Source organism: Rhopalosiphum maidis, chromosome 2, assembly GCF_003676215.2.
Source record: "Rhopalosiphum maidis isolate BTI-1 chromosome 2, ASM367621v3, whole genome shotgun sequence".
Classification (NCBI taxonomy): Eukaryota; Metazoa; Arthropoda; class Insecta; order Hemiptera; family Aphididae; genus Rhopalosiphum; species Rhopalosiphum maidis.
In genome coordinates this window covers 73,638,816-73,657,805 of record NC_040878.1, presented here as the reverse complement: position 1 = coordinate 73,657,805, position 18,990 = coordinate 73,638,816, and the positions used below count along the sequence as shown (strand labels likewise).

At 29.0% G+C, this 18,990-nt stretch overlaps 1 pseudogene; it reads left to right on the top strand.

Moving 5' to 3' along the window:
- Positions 1-622: 622 nt before the first annotated feature.
- On the top strand, positions 623-17,054 carry LOC113552589 (annotated as a pseudogene).
- Positions 17,055-18,990: the final 1,936 nt, after the last annotated feature.

Genomic DNA, 18,990 nt, shown 5'->3' with positions numbered 1-18,990 from the left:
GTATTACCTATGCGTGCGAGAAAATTTAGTTCAAGGAACGTACTCCGCGTGTGTGCTCGCAGGAAATCAAGGACTCGCGAGTTTAAAAAAAAACCGACAACAACGAAAAAAAACCGATGTTATATTATATTATATTATAATAATATTATATTGTATACATATCGTTATTCGGTATTGTTATTGTAAAACGCTCCACGGTGCGTATAAGCGTTGGTGCGCCTTGTGCGGCGCGTGTCGTATTTAAGGTGCGTCCACACGAGAGCACGCACAAGCTGAGCATGTGTGCTCACCCTGTGCGAACACGAATGCTTTGTGTGTCTCTGTTTGGACGTTGCCTCGCACAACTTAATATTTGCGCATCAAATTCGCGTTCCAGATTTTTAGTTGTTGTTAGGCGAGCATAACGTTGACATTGTTCACAGAAAAATAGTTTAATTACTACTTAAATCATGTCTATTCAAGAAAATAATTTAATTTTGTTTGAACATGAGCGTAAACTAAAAGTGCCGCGTTAATAATTTTACATTCTATTTAAAAAAAAACAAAAAAAAAAACAAGTTGACAAAATAGAAGATGATGAATCACTCACTTGTATAGACAACGAGAAGCTAGACTCAATTTAATGGATCATTTACAATTCGATAAAACTATTGGACAATTTAAAAATTGTATTCGTATGGCGTCAGAGGACTTTGAATTTTGCTGTGCAAAATTGGACCAAAAATTATGAAAAAAGACACTACTATGAGAAACGCAGTTTCAGTTGATAAAAGATTAGCAGTTACATTAAGATTCCTTGCTACAGGAGACTCTTATATACTAGTTCAATATACGTTTTGATATCAAAACAACTTATATCGCTCATAGTACCAGAAGTTTGTCAAGCATTTATAGAAGTTCTGAAGACATATGTTAAGGTAGTATAAAAATTAAAATAATTAGGTAATTCTAAATAAAAACACACAATAAGTATAGTGAAAAAGTATTTTAATTATATAATAATCAAAATTATATTATATTCTTTTATCAAACAGAGAAAAATAAAATTATTAAAATAAAAACATATTATAACTTTATAATATTGAATAAACAAAAAATCAGCAAAATGTATGAAAATCCTTTTCATAGTATTTTAAAATAAAATAAAAAAATAATGTTAACAAAGTGAGTTTGGCCGAGTTTCAGCACCGTTGTTATATGGTTCTGCTGTAATATGAGCTTGAGATATTGGCGAAAGAAACTCATGAAGTGGTTCATTTGGAGACAATGAAGTGGCGGACGTGTAATGATATGGAGATGCTACGGATGACAATGGAGAGCTTTGAGAAAATGTCGCAGATGGTGTTGAGTAGGTATGGAAGTTTGAATATTGAGGTTGTTGAACTATATTATGGCGATTATCCATGTCATATTTCCCATGTCGGCTTCAAACAATATGTTATTAAAATAATGTTGGAAAATGGAACTTGTGTGTGGGGTATATTTGCGAAGTTTATTTTCAAGATGCTGCCCATAAACTGACCATTCATCAGGTGTAGTGAGAGTTGGATAAGGTCGTTTTAAAATTTCAATAGCTTCCTCTATGCATTTATCCGATATCTGTTTTTTTTTCTTTTATTTGGCGGTTGTACAAGAATAGAGAACGATTCTGAGTCAATTTCATGTGCTTGTTGAATTGACTCACATTCTGATAAGCTTTCGTTATCAACGTCAAGCATCATTTCTGACTCGTTTAAAACATCTTCCTAAAATAAAATATATTATATTAATACGCAGTCCAAGTTAAGATTTGAATTATTTATTATTATATATTTTTATTTAAACAAATAAAAAGGATTATTTTATTGTAAGATATGATAACTTATTATTAATAACACTAAGATAATATTAGTATAAATATAATTAATATATTCGTATATACAATACAGTACATCGATGATCGATACCATTATTGGCATATCATAAGTATAGGTTCATATAAGATCAGTATAGGATCAAACTCATAACTCATATTACCTATAAGTTACCTATAGACCATATGAATAACTAACTAATATTAATAAATTATAACTTTATATTTGTATACCATATAAGTATATTAGGTACTTTAGTAATTTGTTTCAGATTATTTTATACTATTACTAATATATTTTGACAAAATTAAAATTTTTATAAATTTTGGCTTTATACAATTTTTTGAAATTGTCTATAGGTTTAAATTCAGTAAAACTACACTTAAATCAGTGTAAATAACTACATGTAAATATTTGCAAAAATAAAAATATAAGATAAAATTTATTGATTACGTTAGCCATAAAAGTATTTGAATATATATTTTTGTATATATATGCCTTCTTATCCCAGTGAATGGACTGATGTAGCAGATCAATTTGATAAGCAATGGAATTTTCTTCATTATTTAGGATCAATGGATGGGAAGCATATTTTTGCAAAGCCCGATTAAAAGTGATACCGAATATTATAATTACAAATCTTTTTTTAGTATTTCTGTTCGCGCTTGTTGACGCGAATTATAATTTTATTTATGCAAACGTAGGTTGCCAAAGTAGGATTTCCGATGGTGGTGTATTCAAAAAACTGCGATCTCTATAAAAAATTGTAAATAATAGTTTAGATATACCACAAGCACTGCCGTTACCTCAAAGAAATATACACCACACATTTGTGTTTGTAGCTGACAAAGCATTTCCATTAACTGAAATAATAATGATACCTTTTTCTGGCACCCATTCTATGCAATCAAAAGAGCGAATTTTAACTATCGTTTAAGCAGATGTAGAGAGTAGTTGAAAATGTTTTTGGAATTTGTTCCTCAATTTTTTGTATTTTACGTAAACCGTTATTGTTGGAGTCAGAAAAAGCAGAAATTGTTGTGATGACTATTGTTTATTTACATAATTTTTAAGAAAAAGTAGTTTTCTCGAAACACTTATACTCCTTTAGGTTGTTTTGATAGTGAGGACGGCGGGCGTTTAATAGAAGGACATTGGAGACAAAATGACCAACCATTACAGCCCCTTAGAAATATTCCTCATAAATCTAAAATTACAGCATAAGAAATAAGAGACAAGTTTGCAACATATTTTATTGAAAACGGAGCATTACCTTGGCAAAATAACTACGCATAAATATATGTTTATACATATTATTTGTGATTCAATATGTCATAATTTAGTAGGTATAAGTGTATAACTATTAATAATTTACGTATCTATAACTTATAAAAATATAAATTATTTGAACTTGTTAATTATTAGTACTCACGTTATCTGTATTAAGAGTTGGCCGAAAATCATCTCGGTCTAACAAAAACTGAAAAGCCTCAAAGGCAAACCACTTTGAAGTATAAACGTCTTTTCGTCCTAAATTATAAACAATTAATTAATATTTATACTTCTGTGTAAATTGTAAATTCAGAAAAAGTACGATTTCACATTATGAATATTTAAAATATATATCTACATATATATTAGTAAGTACAATGTATATTCGATGATCCAATTCTTATTACCTTATACGTTATTTTAAATTATAACTTTTGATAATTAATTAATAAAAATCATAAAACTTTGTTTTGTATAAATTATCTTATTTAGATCATTATGTCATCTGGTTTATATTATAATTAATATTAATATTTAACTAATAGTTTGTATTGCTTTTAATTTTATAAAATATAGGATAGTTGTTAACCACTTGTTTGTCATTAGTTATTTCTGTAAGTTATCTACAAGTCTTCAATGACAGCTCGACAATTTAATCTATTATTATTTATACTTCTTTCTGAGTTTGTTATTTTAAAATACGGAAATATTATTTGCGGCATAGCGCGGGGCAATCAAGAATTTATTAATATACAGTACAGGAATAAATCAATAAAACAAATCTATAAATATTGATACTAATTTGTGATGCAAATAGTACCTATTGTGTATGACACATTTTTGTGTTTTCAACTTAAAATGGAATTTTATTCTTCGTTAAAAATGCTAATTTAAATAATAATTAATAATAATTTCAATTGGTTTCAGCGTACACAAAACATCATAGTTATAATTTTATAAGGTCCCTGTACAGCAACTAAAGAGGAAAAAAGCCTACTTATTTATCTCTCCTGCAGAAACCTATTATTATATTAAATTATATATTTAAGTATTATTATTGATTATCACGCAATATACTTATCTACTTATATACTAATGAAGTGTTTTAAATCAATAGAATTTTAAATTTTAATCATGCAATATTAACATAATATTATTTAACATACCTGTACCAGTCCCCATGGTCTTCTTCCCTTTTGCCTTTTCTCGGCGAAAAGATCTTAATAAGCTCAACGCTTGTTTTTTAATTTCTTCGGAACTTTTATTTAATTTTCCGAAATTTTTTCCCACGCATCTTGTTTTTTTGTTTTTGAAAAATAAAATACATGTTTTGGGTTCCACAACACTTCTTCTTGTTGATACTCATGAATCAACTGAATGCATTTATCGTTGCACCACTTCATTAATTTACTTATTTTGTAAAAAAAATTTAATTAAAAAAACTAAGTTTAAGTAGTTAACACAGTAGCACGCATAAATGTTGCGCAGGTCAACTTTTTCCGTCCAAACGGAACAATGTGTCCGACAATTAAGTCTTTGAGCAATTAGAATTTACCGACGACAATTGGATCGCGTTCGCCGTGCGTCGCGAATATTCGCACGTGCTCAGAATATCGTCCAAACGATGTAAATTTGTGTGACGCACGGGGTGAGCAAACATGCTCAGCTTGTGCGTGCTCTCGTATGGACCCACCTGAGGAGCGCGCGCACCGGCCGTGTGAGTACAAGGGTTTCAGGGTTTGTTACAATATAATTTTTTATAAATACTATCACGAAAAAAACAGCAATATCCATTTAAACTTACAAAAACGTTTTTTTGTTAAAACCCAATGTAAAGAAAAATTTGTTAATAATAAATAAAATATATCACCGTATCGTCAAACCATCAAAAGTTAAAAAATTAATTTTTTTAGTAGGTGATGTGACTAATCTTACTCAAAATCCTAAGCCTATAGATAATATTATTTTATATTTTCATAAATAAACTGTTCCTTTAATGTTTATAAATTATAATAGTATAGATATACTTAAATTAAAACATACCTATGTTTGAAATTTATTAAACAAAAACTATATTTATTAGTAAGCTTGGTCGTTTGACTTTAAATCTCGATTTCTCTTTTTATCTTCATCGAGCAATATAAATACCTATATCATATTTAATAGAAACTTATTTTTAGAAATAGGTCAAATAACTACCATAAAACCAAACAAAAAATGTATGAATGGAATTTATATCTCTCTACTGTCATCCCCTGAAAATATGCTACAGATATTTATTGGCTATTTTTATCGTCATACAACTGGTGCACATTCAAATAAAATACAATATTATTGATATTTAATATATTATTTTATATAATGTCAGTACAAAACACAATATCGCATATTTATAGAATACCTATAATCAGTATATTACATTTTATTATAATAACAATAAGTACAATACAATCGACGGGAGAGGAAATTGGATGATGTCCAACAGTGAACATTGTAGATTTGTTTATCAAATTATTAATTTTTTTCAATTTTAAATATTATATATATTAGATATACCGGTATTTTTAATAGAAATGGTAGTTTCAATTTTAGATTTCATATTCTTAACTGTTTAATTTATTTTCGATTTTTAGTACCTACCGGTTTTGATTTCTATACCGATATCATTTTCATTAATAATTTTTCAAAAGTAATTTTGAAACCAGTCCTAAGCTCCAAGCTTTCACTAATTTTTATTATCGTTATATTGGTTTAGAGCACGAAATGTGAGACATTTATATTCATTGGCCTGGAGGTAATCCTCAGCTGAGACGCACGTGATCGACAAACTAATGAACCATAAAAAGTTTTAATGCAGTACATATCGAATATTTGTGTACAAAATATATTAGGTAATAAATTAATAAATAAGTATTCACCAGTTGCTCCAATTTACTTTTAGAATATAATATATTACAATACTCCACAGCTATGTTAATCCATTTCGGGTGGTTAAAGATCTTAAGTATATTGGTTTTACATTAGATATAATTCTTAGTCGAAAATATCAATCAAATGTCTACAAATATCGTAAAGAAAACTAACTATGTTAGTCAAATACCCAAAGTAGCAATTAATTATTATGAATGTCTTGAACTCGGAGTACGGTGTTGTACAACACCTGTCTTCTTTGTCACTGTTACGTCTTGTAAGCTGCGACGGTATGATGCGGGGGCCGGGGGACTTATCGACTATCGTGATTCGTGAACTAACTTAATATTTTAGACGATACTACATAATTATTCAAACGTTACTAAAAAACATTAAAACCTAGTCCGAATATTTGACTGACCACGATTTGTCGTACTTTAATATTTTTAACGAAAATTATTAAAACATGATTTTTCTAACTATTATTTTTTTATATAAGCACCGTAAAGTGGTAGGTACAAATTGTATGATAAACAAGTAAATCGTGTACAGTTTTAACTGCATCAATAATTGTAAAAGGAATAGTCAACATTAATTCGATTACTTATTATTTATTACGATTCAGATGAAATATTGTTTTTGTTAATTCATCACAATTAAGTATATTTTTAGACAACGCCGGTGACAAAAGAGACAAAAGTATTTCTAAATGCTTAATTATATGATCATGAATATTAAATTTCATACCATTCAACTATTATAGGTAACTATAAAAAATCGATACTCGATACATTTACTATAGGCTCTATTAATGTCATGTTCAAAATATAATTTTAATTTTAAAGTATGATATAAGTAAATATTATTTTGATTTACAGTAATTTTATAAAATGTCAGAACATAAATTACAAAACATTACATATTATTTAATTATTTTTATGACATCACGGATACTTTTTTGGTTAAAATGATACAATTTATCATTTTTAGTTTTTATTCAATTTAATAGGTGACTGTTGTATTTAAATCGCTAGTGTACTCGTAGGTATATATTATTCGATAGTTTATATAACTGCTTGTATACAAACACAGAGCTAAATACATATGGTACACAACACTTTAATATAATTTTTTTAAACTATTCAATAATGTACAACTTTTCTAATTTATCAAGAATTTCTTACTAAAAAATAATAAATCAACGACTAAAATATTAGGTACATTTATTTAATGCAAACTTATTAAAAACAAAATTATGATAATTGCTTGTAAAATTTAGTTCGAAAGTTCGTAATTTGAAACAATTTTAAATATTGTTTATACTTAAATATGTAACATTTTAAGACTAGTGAAAATTTTTTAAAAACAGTATACAGTTAATAGGTAATATGATATATTTTTTTAATTTTGTAAGTAAATCGTTCAATTAAAAAAAACATATTTTTAGAAATATTAATAGGTACTTATTTATTGAAAATATAATGATCATTAAAAAAAAGGAGTGTTACCTAATTAATCTCTACTGTTTACTGATAATATAAAATTGTAAAATGGATAATCTAGAAGTTTGTATTATTGCAACGATCAAATATCAGGTTAAATAGAAGTATCAAATATGATGTCTTAAGACGTCTAGGAAGTACTGCATAGGTAAATTTTTTTTCCAATCGGATTTATCGCGTGACATTTGATCGACGAACGGTAACTCACCGGTATAACATTTTTGATATCAATGTATTGAATATTTACTATTACACTATAACACTTCCATCGTCTTTATCTCCTCGTAAATGACTTATTTTTTTAATGTCCATTTCGGAAAAATGATTTTTTACAAGAGAACTACAATTAGGATTTTAATTACTTAGTTCCACAAATAATATAGTTAAGTTTATAGTTAGGCGAATTTGAATGTTCAGGAAGTCGTTGAGCAAATACATGTAGGCATGTGTACGAAGAAGAACGCGATAGAACAAACTGTATATATATTCAAAACACTAAAAAAATACATCCTCCGTTGACCATCACCAATTCGCTGTTGTACCGCACTATAGGTCTGCAAGATTGGTAAATCCTGTGTACCTTACCCAATTAAACTATCCCTCAAGCGATATATTCGTCATTGGTCAAATCTCACTTTCGATGCCTCCTCTGCGCTTCCAACCAACCTGCATTGATGGTTTTGTGTACTCGTAGTACTTTTTTGTAAGGTATAAGACGTGTAATAGGACCAGAGTTAAATAAATCATTTTTCGTCCGTTTTAAAACGGTACCCCAACTGCCCAAACCCTAAACTGTTTTTATCACTTTTGTCGAGTGTACGCGTTGACACGGATCAATCCGGACAGACCGAGACTGTGTGCACTCCCGCACATCGCTCTTAACAGACCTGCACGACATAAACGTATTCGACTCGACGCGCGAAGAAACACCGACAAATACCATACATAGACTGGTTGTTATAATATTATATTATGATGGCATGACGGTCGAATGTCAACGACTGTCGCGGGACCGCAGACTTACCGCGGGCGACGTGATGGAATACGATCGCAATACCGTCTGCGCGGACAGTAAACGCGGTCTTGGCGTCTCTGTACTGTAGACGCGCGGACGTACGACGTTTTCACCTCGCATACGCGGCCGGCGCAAAACCACATAATATTATTTTAATATTGTAAGACATCGCGATTACGAATAATATATAGGTAATCCATTTACTGTTATTGCGGTTGTCGTGCTGTGTGCAATGTCGTGCTGTGTGCAGTGTCGTGACGGTCCCAAAAGTGCAGCACCTATGCTGCGTGTAGTATGCGTTTAAACGATGTATCGTTACTGCCCGGCACACCTGCAGCAGCGGACCGGCGGCGGCGCGCGCGACACGTGCAAAACGGAACGACGGCGGACGCGAGCTTACAACACAATATACCTGGGCGAGCGCGCGTGCTGCACGTAACGCGACAGAAACCAGACTTGAGCGAATACGCGCAGACACACAGGTTTTGTGTGGTGGCGGCGGTCGCGGGTCATCGAGGAGAGAAAAAAAACGCACACAATATTACACGCGCGCGCGCGTACACACACGTACATGATATATAACATAATATGTGTGTGTGTGTGTGTGAATAAAAACAAAATATTTAATAATAATAAATACGTAAAACGTGTATCGAGCGCGACCGCAGAACTTCCACCACCAAATCAAGTCATCCGTCTCGTACACGTAATAGTAAATTATTATACTAATAACATTATATATTGTTGTAAACGCGCTTGCTAATGTGTATAATATGTGTATTATATTATACGATAGAGGTACGTACCGCCTATCTGCGGCTGATCGCGTCAAAATGCAGGTCGTCGTCGTCGTCGTCGTCGTCCGAGGGGAAAATGCGCGCCCGCGACTCGAAGGTATTACGACCGGTTTACTACGCGAAACGCTACGATTGGGATTTGAGATGTTTCTCGCGCGTTTTCGTTAGGTTTGTTTTTCACTGTATACGCCACATCGGAATATAATATTATATTATTTTATCGTGTATAATATCTCCTGTACGGCGTAGATGTTATAATGTAAAAAAACAACGAGTCGTATTACCGCGGCGAACGCACACAACACGACCGTTTTTTTTTTCGTATAGTGTTGTTTTATATTAAAATTATTGCGTAGGTGGATACCTACGTCTTGTCTTTATATGCGTTCCACGGCAAAATATAAAATATTAATGTCGAGTAACATAATATATTACACTATTATCAGTGGCGGCTCGTGGGTTTTAATGAAGTAGTGCACATCCAAAAAAATTATAACCAATATAATATATATATATATATTATAAATTGTATAAATAATATTGTTTACAAATTTTAGTTATTTACAAATTACTTTTTTCTTTTGCTTATACCTATTTTTACAAGTGTCAAGTACCTATAATAATAGTAAATACATAATAATAATAATAGTAATAATACATTTTCAGGTAAAAACTATGACAAAGTAGATACAAATTATTATATGTTCAGGTACATATTTATCTGTTAAATCGATTCTCCTCTCTTTTTTTTTCTGCAAATCTGTTTATTACTTCTTCGTTGAAGTTTGGAATGTTGTTGATCATCCGTTTTTCGATCGATAACATAGCTAGTGCTGTAAGTCGATCTTCTGTCATTGAATTTCTCAAAAATGTTTTAATACGTTTTCAATGTAGAAAACGACCTTTCGGACTTCAGCTGTAGTCATTGGATAGTTGAAATTATTTTTAAAAGTTTGTAGCTTTCAGAAAATATATGTATTGAAATTATTTTCAATTATAAATTTCAATAAATGAACTGATGATTGATATCACGGAAATCGGTTCTTTTGTAGAACAGTTGTAGTTTCAGTTTAAGTTAGTAACATCCAAAAAAGGATATGCTCAATTGTTTTTATTAAATGGTCACCTGGGAAGTTATTTTCGTACATAAGAAATTTGGTAGATAAAAATAGGTGCGAAGCATTTAAGTGGTTTTTATAATCAAACCGTTCTTTAACGTTGACAATAAAAATGTCACATACTTCTTTTGCAGCGATAGCGATTTTTCTTGTTTCAATAGTATCATCATGTTTTCGTTTTTTCGTTGGATGATTTTGAGAAGTTTCAAAGATGTTATCAATATTCTGTCTTTCTTTTAATATATTTTCTTCGAACCGAAAAATTGCCTTTGAAAGTTCTACAGGATCCATAGTTGGTTTTTGTAGTTGATTATATAAAATATCAACATGAGGCATTAAAGAATGAAACACTCTTAACCAAAATAAATCTATCGTCAATTAACATCCGATGCAAAGCTCCAGCTTGATTAATTGCTATGGTTTGATTGAATGTTGATTCAATTTCTTTCATACATTCAATTAACGACTCAAGATTCTCATACACAGTATTTACTATTCGACTTTTAAAATTCCATCTAGTATTAGATGATCGAGGAACTCTGTGTTTAACAATTTTATCTAAAACCGTAACCCGCTGCGGACTGTTGGAAAAAAATTGGTTATATCAGTTAGGTTTGAAAAAAAAATTCTTATCTCACGATTTTGTGAAGTTGCTTGAATTAAAATTAAATTAAGCTGATGAGCATAACATGTATGAAATGTGCATTTTATAACTATTGTTTATTATTTTTTGTACACCATTGAGACGTCCACTCATCACGTTTGCGCCGTCGTAACTCTGACAAATCAACATATCTGGTGACTCTAGGACTTTTTCAAATTAATATTATACATTCAGACAACGATTTCGCATCGTGTCCAGTAGGATTGAAAAATCCCCAAAATCTTTCTACTGGTGTTCCATCCGATAGTAAATATCTAAATATTATTGACAATTGAAACTGAGCAGATACGTCAGTTGTTTCGTCAGCCATTACAGAAATATATTCTGCTTGTTTTATTTCATTTTTAATTCTTTGTTGACATACAGCTAAACAACATTCTAGTAAATCATTTTGGATTGATTTGGATAAACCTTTAAATACCGAAGAGTTCTCAATATGACATTTTAGTACCGAATCTAACTCTGAACTAAAGTTTATAAGACCTCGAAATACGCCGGGATTCTCTGAATTTGATTTTTCATCGTGACCTCGGAGTGCAAGCTCAAATGCTCCACAAAATTTAATACAATTTATGATTTTATTCAAATATAACGATTATGACTTATTTTTCATTGTATTGTTTGATATTCAACCGATATGCACTAGAAAGTTGTTGTCTTATGTCTTGTTTCCCTAATAGTTTTAAATTTAATTGAGAATTTATGTGTGTCATGATTTTCGTGTGTTTTGTGTGTTTTAGAAGTTAAATGAATTAAATCGTTTATTCCATTCTTTACCCAAGCGGCATCATTAGATTTTTGACCAAAAAGTAGACAGGGAAAACAATACAAACGATTTGTTTCTGAACAACCACAAATCCAGTCATTAGTTTTATATATATCATTTTTAAATTGTCTTCTTACATCTCTCGTTTTACATTTAGTAATTTGTTTAATATTTAAATCTGGAGTAGGCCTACCTTTATTTTTTTTCCATCTTTTTCTCCAACGAGATGATGAATTGAAAATTACATTGCAGTATTAATTGCTGTACTGAGTTCATTTTAAAAATTGAAAACAAATACACGAGTAATATATATTAATATACGTTAATGTCGGTCGTCGATAATAAACAGAAACACGATGGTCACGATTAATAATGTTTTGAATTCCGATAATGATCGACTAGCTAATATTATCAGCTGATAATCGAAATAATATAATAAATTAATGAGAGTAAAAATAAACTATAAACATAATAATGCCGATGCCGACGCTCAGCGACGCGGCGACGTCGAAAATAATTCGCTGAAAATAATTTAATTGGTTATGTGCACACAAACAAATGTGCACACCAACTCCATTACAACGCGGGCTGCGTGTATCGACTTGCTTCAATTTTTACACTGTACAAATGTGCACAATGATTGTGTGCACAACTGCACTACTATAATAATACACGCCGATACCGTTCCGTCGCGGACAGCCATTTAGCAGTCGAAATAACCCAATCAAATATTAAACATAAATACAAATATTATAATATTATTATTTTCATATACTCTGAATTTATATTTTTATATTTGAAATAATTTATTATTACATTACTTTACAAATTCTTATTTATATTTGTGTATTTTATATATTATTTGTTTGTTTTATTTTGTTTGTTTTTATTATTTTTTCTTGATTGAGTTAGGTAGGTAGTGCACGTGCACTTGTGCACATACACACGAGCCGCCACTGACTATTATTATAATAATATTATATACGAATATACCGGACCGACCGACAACGAAAGGAAACGAAAACATGCGGTTTGTACGCTGCTTATGTATAATTTGTATTGATCTCGGCGCTTTATATAGAAATTAGAAATACCGTAATGTGAACAAGGACTGTAGAAAAAACTAAAGCTACCTATATAATAATACGATAAACAAAAACAATAAAATCAGTATTTTATTTATAGAAACACAATGATTTTATTATCTCTGTATTCTTTAATTGTTTACGTAACGAGTAAATCACAGATAAGTATTTTGGTCGATTTTTAATTTTTTGATTATAAATATTTGGATGTATAGGTAATTCACACACTTTTGCGTAAGAATTTCAAGTAAGAAAATCATTTTTTTTAATTTTTAAATTGTATTTACTATTTACTATATAAAAATTAGGGCTTGTGTATAATGTTAAATTATTTTTAAAATAAAAAAGTGATACCCAATATGTATTTACTATTTTATATAGTCTAAAAAACAGTAAGATAATAGAATATACATCAACATTTTAATATTTAATGAACAGCCCTCTACTCTAATAGACTTATAATTAAGTATAAATATTAGCACCATCACAACCCCTATATTTAATCTCTAATCGTGCTAATCATAGGCGCGTGCAGACATTTGTGGCAGGGTGGGCTAAGTCAATAAATATTTAGAAACCTGAACCCTGATGGAAGAAGAAACAGTTTAAAGGTTACATACTTTAATTTACCTACTCATAATCACCACTATTTAGGCATAAATATTCATATGATTAAAAACAGATACATATTTTTTTTTAATTAAATAAGAAATATTGTAATTGCCAACACAATTTAATACAATTTCGCAATATGACATAATATGTTATCAATTTTATTTTTAAAGACATTTAATTTATTATTATTTATTATCATTGTGTATCAGTTATTTTTCACCTACCTATTTAATGCTTTATGATTTTTGTTAAATCAAAAATCGTTATGTTTATAACACGTATTACTATGTATAAAAATTTCGGTACGGCTCGCAGGGTGTGCCATGGCCCTGTGCGCACGCTTATGGTGCTAATATGAAATAACTATGCCTTTACATGTTATACATAATATACTATATAGATTATAGAGAGTGTAAACCGCTAAAATAAATTAAATTTACCTACATCGACTACATCAAATAAAACAGTGTTATTAATTCAATAATCGAAATAATATATTACGATAAAGTATATGAATTCGCGCGTGAAAAATAAATATGTAGCCAACCCATAGTATTATAGTTTTTAATAACACACCCACGCAAATTTCTATATAATTTTAGTTCGAGCAAAAGCTTAAAACATTTACACCTAAGTAATCTAATATCTAAAATTTGAAATGAAAATAAAAAACATTTAATTGAAAATAAAATTATAATTATATATTTCAAGCTCTACCATAGACTCAGATATCGTATAGACAGTATCATTATATTATAGATTTATAAAAAATGTTTAAGCTTTAATTATTAGCATCAAAAACACACATTGTAACGCAATTAGTCAAATCAAAAAAGTAATATTATTAAATAATCTAGGTAATGTATATCATATTATATATGTTTAATAATTAATGCCAACTAAATGTTATGAACTAAGTTTTAACTATTCAGGCTTATGAATGAATTTAAAATATGTACCTATACTTCCTACCTACTACAAAAATTAATAACTAATATATGTGCTATAGCCTATGCCCTGCTATTTAGGATATCCATTTATACATAATATTATCTTATATTGTATATGTACATAATATGATACATACCTAAACCTTTCTTATAACGTAAACGGATAAATGCACGATAACAGATGATTCTATATTTCTATATAAAATATACAATGTATGTAGAGTATTTTTATAGTGACATTTTAAAATTTTAAAATAATTTTGTAATGAATAATATTTATTTTAAATATTATTTTTTTATTATTTATTACTTATTAATAACTATTAATATAATTTTAACATTACCTAACTAATTTACAAACATTTTCGATTTTTTGATTTTTGATTTTTTTAGTAAAATAAATTAAAAAAAGTATATATACTAGAAATAAAAATCTACAAATTACCTATACATTTGTATAGTTAAATAAATAAAATCGTTTACTTTTAATATCTATGAGTGTGTCTTTGTGTCATTCACACCTCAACAAATCAAATGGAACTAAATTGTAAACTCGATAATTTTTATTCCACACATCCTTGTTAATGTAGCAATGCAAATTAAAATGTTATATTGTAATGTATAAAATATAACGATAATAGGTATTCAGAAAATTGTTTACCTGAATTAATAATAAATAATACTTAAACTGGTTTGGTGTATGATGTAATAAAATATCGTTAAAATCTTTTTTATTAAATAACTTTCCAATCGTCAGTGATATACAACATTATTTTCAAATTCACAAATATTGAAATATTCAATACTGCAGATAAGTGCCAATTATGTTAATATAGGTATAACATAAGCATCTGTTTTTTTTTTTTTTTAATTGTAATTTTTCAATAAACAAACATGCTTCCAAGTTTATTACGCCGTCAAAAATATATGTGCGCGGAATATTATAAATATTAACAATATATACTCACTATACTCACTATATATATATATATATATACAGTATATATGTATGCAGAAAACGTATAGATAAGAGTCAAAGAAATGCTAAAGCGTATAATGTATTTTTATTCTAAAAAAAAACAATATCCAAAGATAGTAAAATATACTAACATTTATTCAAACTTTTATTAAAACAAATGTATAAAAATCTTAAAATATATTGCAAATATAATACATTCTAGTAATTATTTATGATTTGAAGTGGACGTCCATGTAAAAGATAAGCTAAGAGTCTACAGGCACGTAAATAGGTGCTTATTTTGGGGGAGGGCGATCGCTCCTATCGCTCCCCCTGAATTACGCGCCTGAGAGACTAAGACACCAAAAGTATTACGAAATATAACAAAATATTGTTAGATTTTGTATAAAGGAATATAGAATAAAAACATAGTATTACAGGCGTGGATCTAGAAATTAAAGATGAAAAAAATTCCAAGTACCAAAAAAAATGCCGATAAAAATGTATTAACATGGAGAAGTATTTCGTGTATAAAATATTATTATTATTTTTTTAATGCTTAGATAGAAATAGGCTTTTATTAGAATATTATTATATGAAGTAGGCAGTAACTTTAAAATTAATAATATGTTACACTATATTGTTACGGATGTATAAAATGATAATGTGTATCAAAACCACATCTTATACAGTTTTAAAAGCAACAAATTAAAAGCAAGTTTTTATTAATATATTTTTAAAAGCTCCTTCTTTAATAGCTGCCTTGGGACCCGAGACCCTTAAGTTCGGTACTATATGTTTATAGTTTATACGTACGTATTTTTATATATCTGTGCATAGTTTCATAATGATTTCCAACAAAATTTATAGTGTAGCATAAATCAGCCGAAGACGCTCTATACAATAAGATGCAGTTACTGCCTTATTCGTTGCATACGTCGATTTTTACATCGTTCTTAGGTACGTCTAATCTTTGGGCTAAGGGAGGCTTCAGCCTCCATAACCTTTAACCACCCCCTTGTATCCGCGCCTGTAAGTCATGAAAATAAATAAAGAACTATCAACTAAATATAATGATTAACTGAAACAAAACAATTGTAAATTATACACAAAAAGTAAAAAAAGCTATCTTTTCATAACTCATACGCGCGAATATGTGGAAGACGGAGTGTTATAAAATAAAAAAGTGTGTCCCACCAGAATTTAATATTTTCATACTTAACATTTCTGCAGTCAAACATAAATGTTTATAATATACCTATTCTTGAATAGTTACTCACATTTTTTTTCTCGGTCGTATATTTTTGTGTGTATATTGTGTATCCAAAGGAATTTATCATATTCATTATGGACAACATACAACTACTATCTACTGAGCTGTGTCTACCCATATAAATATATTATGTATTAAATTGATGTATGTCTAATTTGTTACAGGTAGTTGCATCGCATATGTATGAGTATATTGGTATAGAATAGACTTACGTCTAAAAATGAATTGACGTACACAACAGATGATATTTCAAATTTAAACTGGACCAATTAATCAAAATTGTAATAATATAATTTTTTTACTAGCAAGGTTGAGAATATTTTGTCATTGGAATAGTTTCAATTTTTAACTATGAGAAACGTTTTCTATCTTATACTTCGAAAATTCATAAGAAACAATATTAATAAGGTATAACTCCTGCTGTTTACCCCATAGTTGTATACTCATTGTACAAATTATATTATTCAAGGATGTACAATTACCTTGTATTTGATTTAAACGTAAAATATGTTCATAAAAAATATGCGACATTGGCACAGTGTTCTATGCTACTTATTGACCAAATGGAATGTTATTTTCTTAATGGGTTTTACATAGGTCCCTGAATGATATTTATGTTTGCTATAAATCTCATTAAATCAATGAGTGAAGTGAATTTTAAATACCTACTAAATAAATATTAAAAACGCATTCCTTGCTTCGTAACTAAACAATTATTACTCATTTATCTTTAAACTGACAAAGTAAATACTTAACGGTAACACTTATTTAAATTGTAAATTAAAAGATATATTTTACTTGACATAAATAAGAATAAAACTCGTATAATATAAAAAAATAAATACGTCATATAAAATACCTGGTTCCTAAATAAAAATATTAATCACCCTGAGATGTATTCCATAATGAATATAACCATGAATAGCTTTAATATTTTGAAGATCGAATAAAATATATAATATATTAGTTGATGATTACCATTCAATATGAAACGATAACTATGGAGATACGACATACGAAAATAATATTATTTTGTATATTTTATTTTTATTCAAAACAAGAACGGGCTTGCACCAGTTGCACCCAAGTAAGTATAAATGTACGATACATATGACATAAAGTGATAAAGCAACATTTGCTAGCTTATAAGAATAATATTTACAACTGAATTAATAATTGCTAATTTCATTAATCTATATTAATCTTTATTGTCTTAATATTCATCATTACATCAAACGATGTTTAATACAATATGGCCAAAAAAAGTTCATAACGCAAACAAAAAACATTTGTTATTATTACGGAATAAATAATTAATATAACCAATCGATGGCACCAGTGGGCTAAGAATTCATTATTAAACTAAAAATCATTTTATAGAAAATATTTCTAATGTTATTGCTTGTTAACAAAAAAAAAACACTGTGCGGTGATTAAGATTTAGAGTCAAATCGTTTAAGATGGCGCTACGCTCAAATTTGTTGTTTCCATCTAACAAATATGTAGGTAACATAGCAAGTTTACGTTCAGCAGTTCATGTTTAGCTTCATTACCTTTACCTAGTTCAAAAATTAGTGTCTGCATATTGTATGTTAATTTTTAGCAAGTTTAACGTGTGTAAAAAAAGGATAGGTAATTTAAAAATACTCATCACTCGCTTTATTATAATTAATAATACCTATTTTAAATACCATTTATAATCTTTATACAGCAAAGTTTCATAATATTTTGAAATTGACACTAATAATTATTTAAGAACATAATAATAACTGAAAATTAATCTACTTGAACAATTTACCTGGTTGCGTTATAATTTAATTTAAGCCAATCACCAAACATAGATACCCAAGTACAATCTTGTACCTATTTTTCTATGTCTTTTTAATAAGGCTTAAGACAAACTCGACAAATATGTAGTCATGCAGATATCCCTACTTTGATAGGCTGACTTTTTGTGGTCTTTTTTTTGAAGTATAAGATTTTTGATGGTGATATCATTACTTTTTGCTTCAGCATAGAGGCGTTGTATTTATTCTGTCTAAAAATACTGCTGTAATGTTGTAATACTGAAGGGAGTATATCTGTCTAGAATTTTTTATTGTGTTAATAAAAAAAAAGAAACGCGAAATGGTAAAACTAATGAATCAACGTACGCCGACCTTTTTAGATGTATACCTACTGGAGGTATATTCTAAACGGCGATTGAAATTCC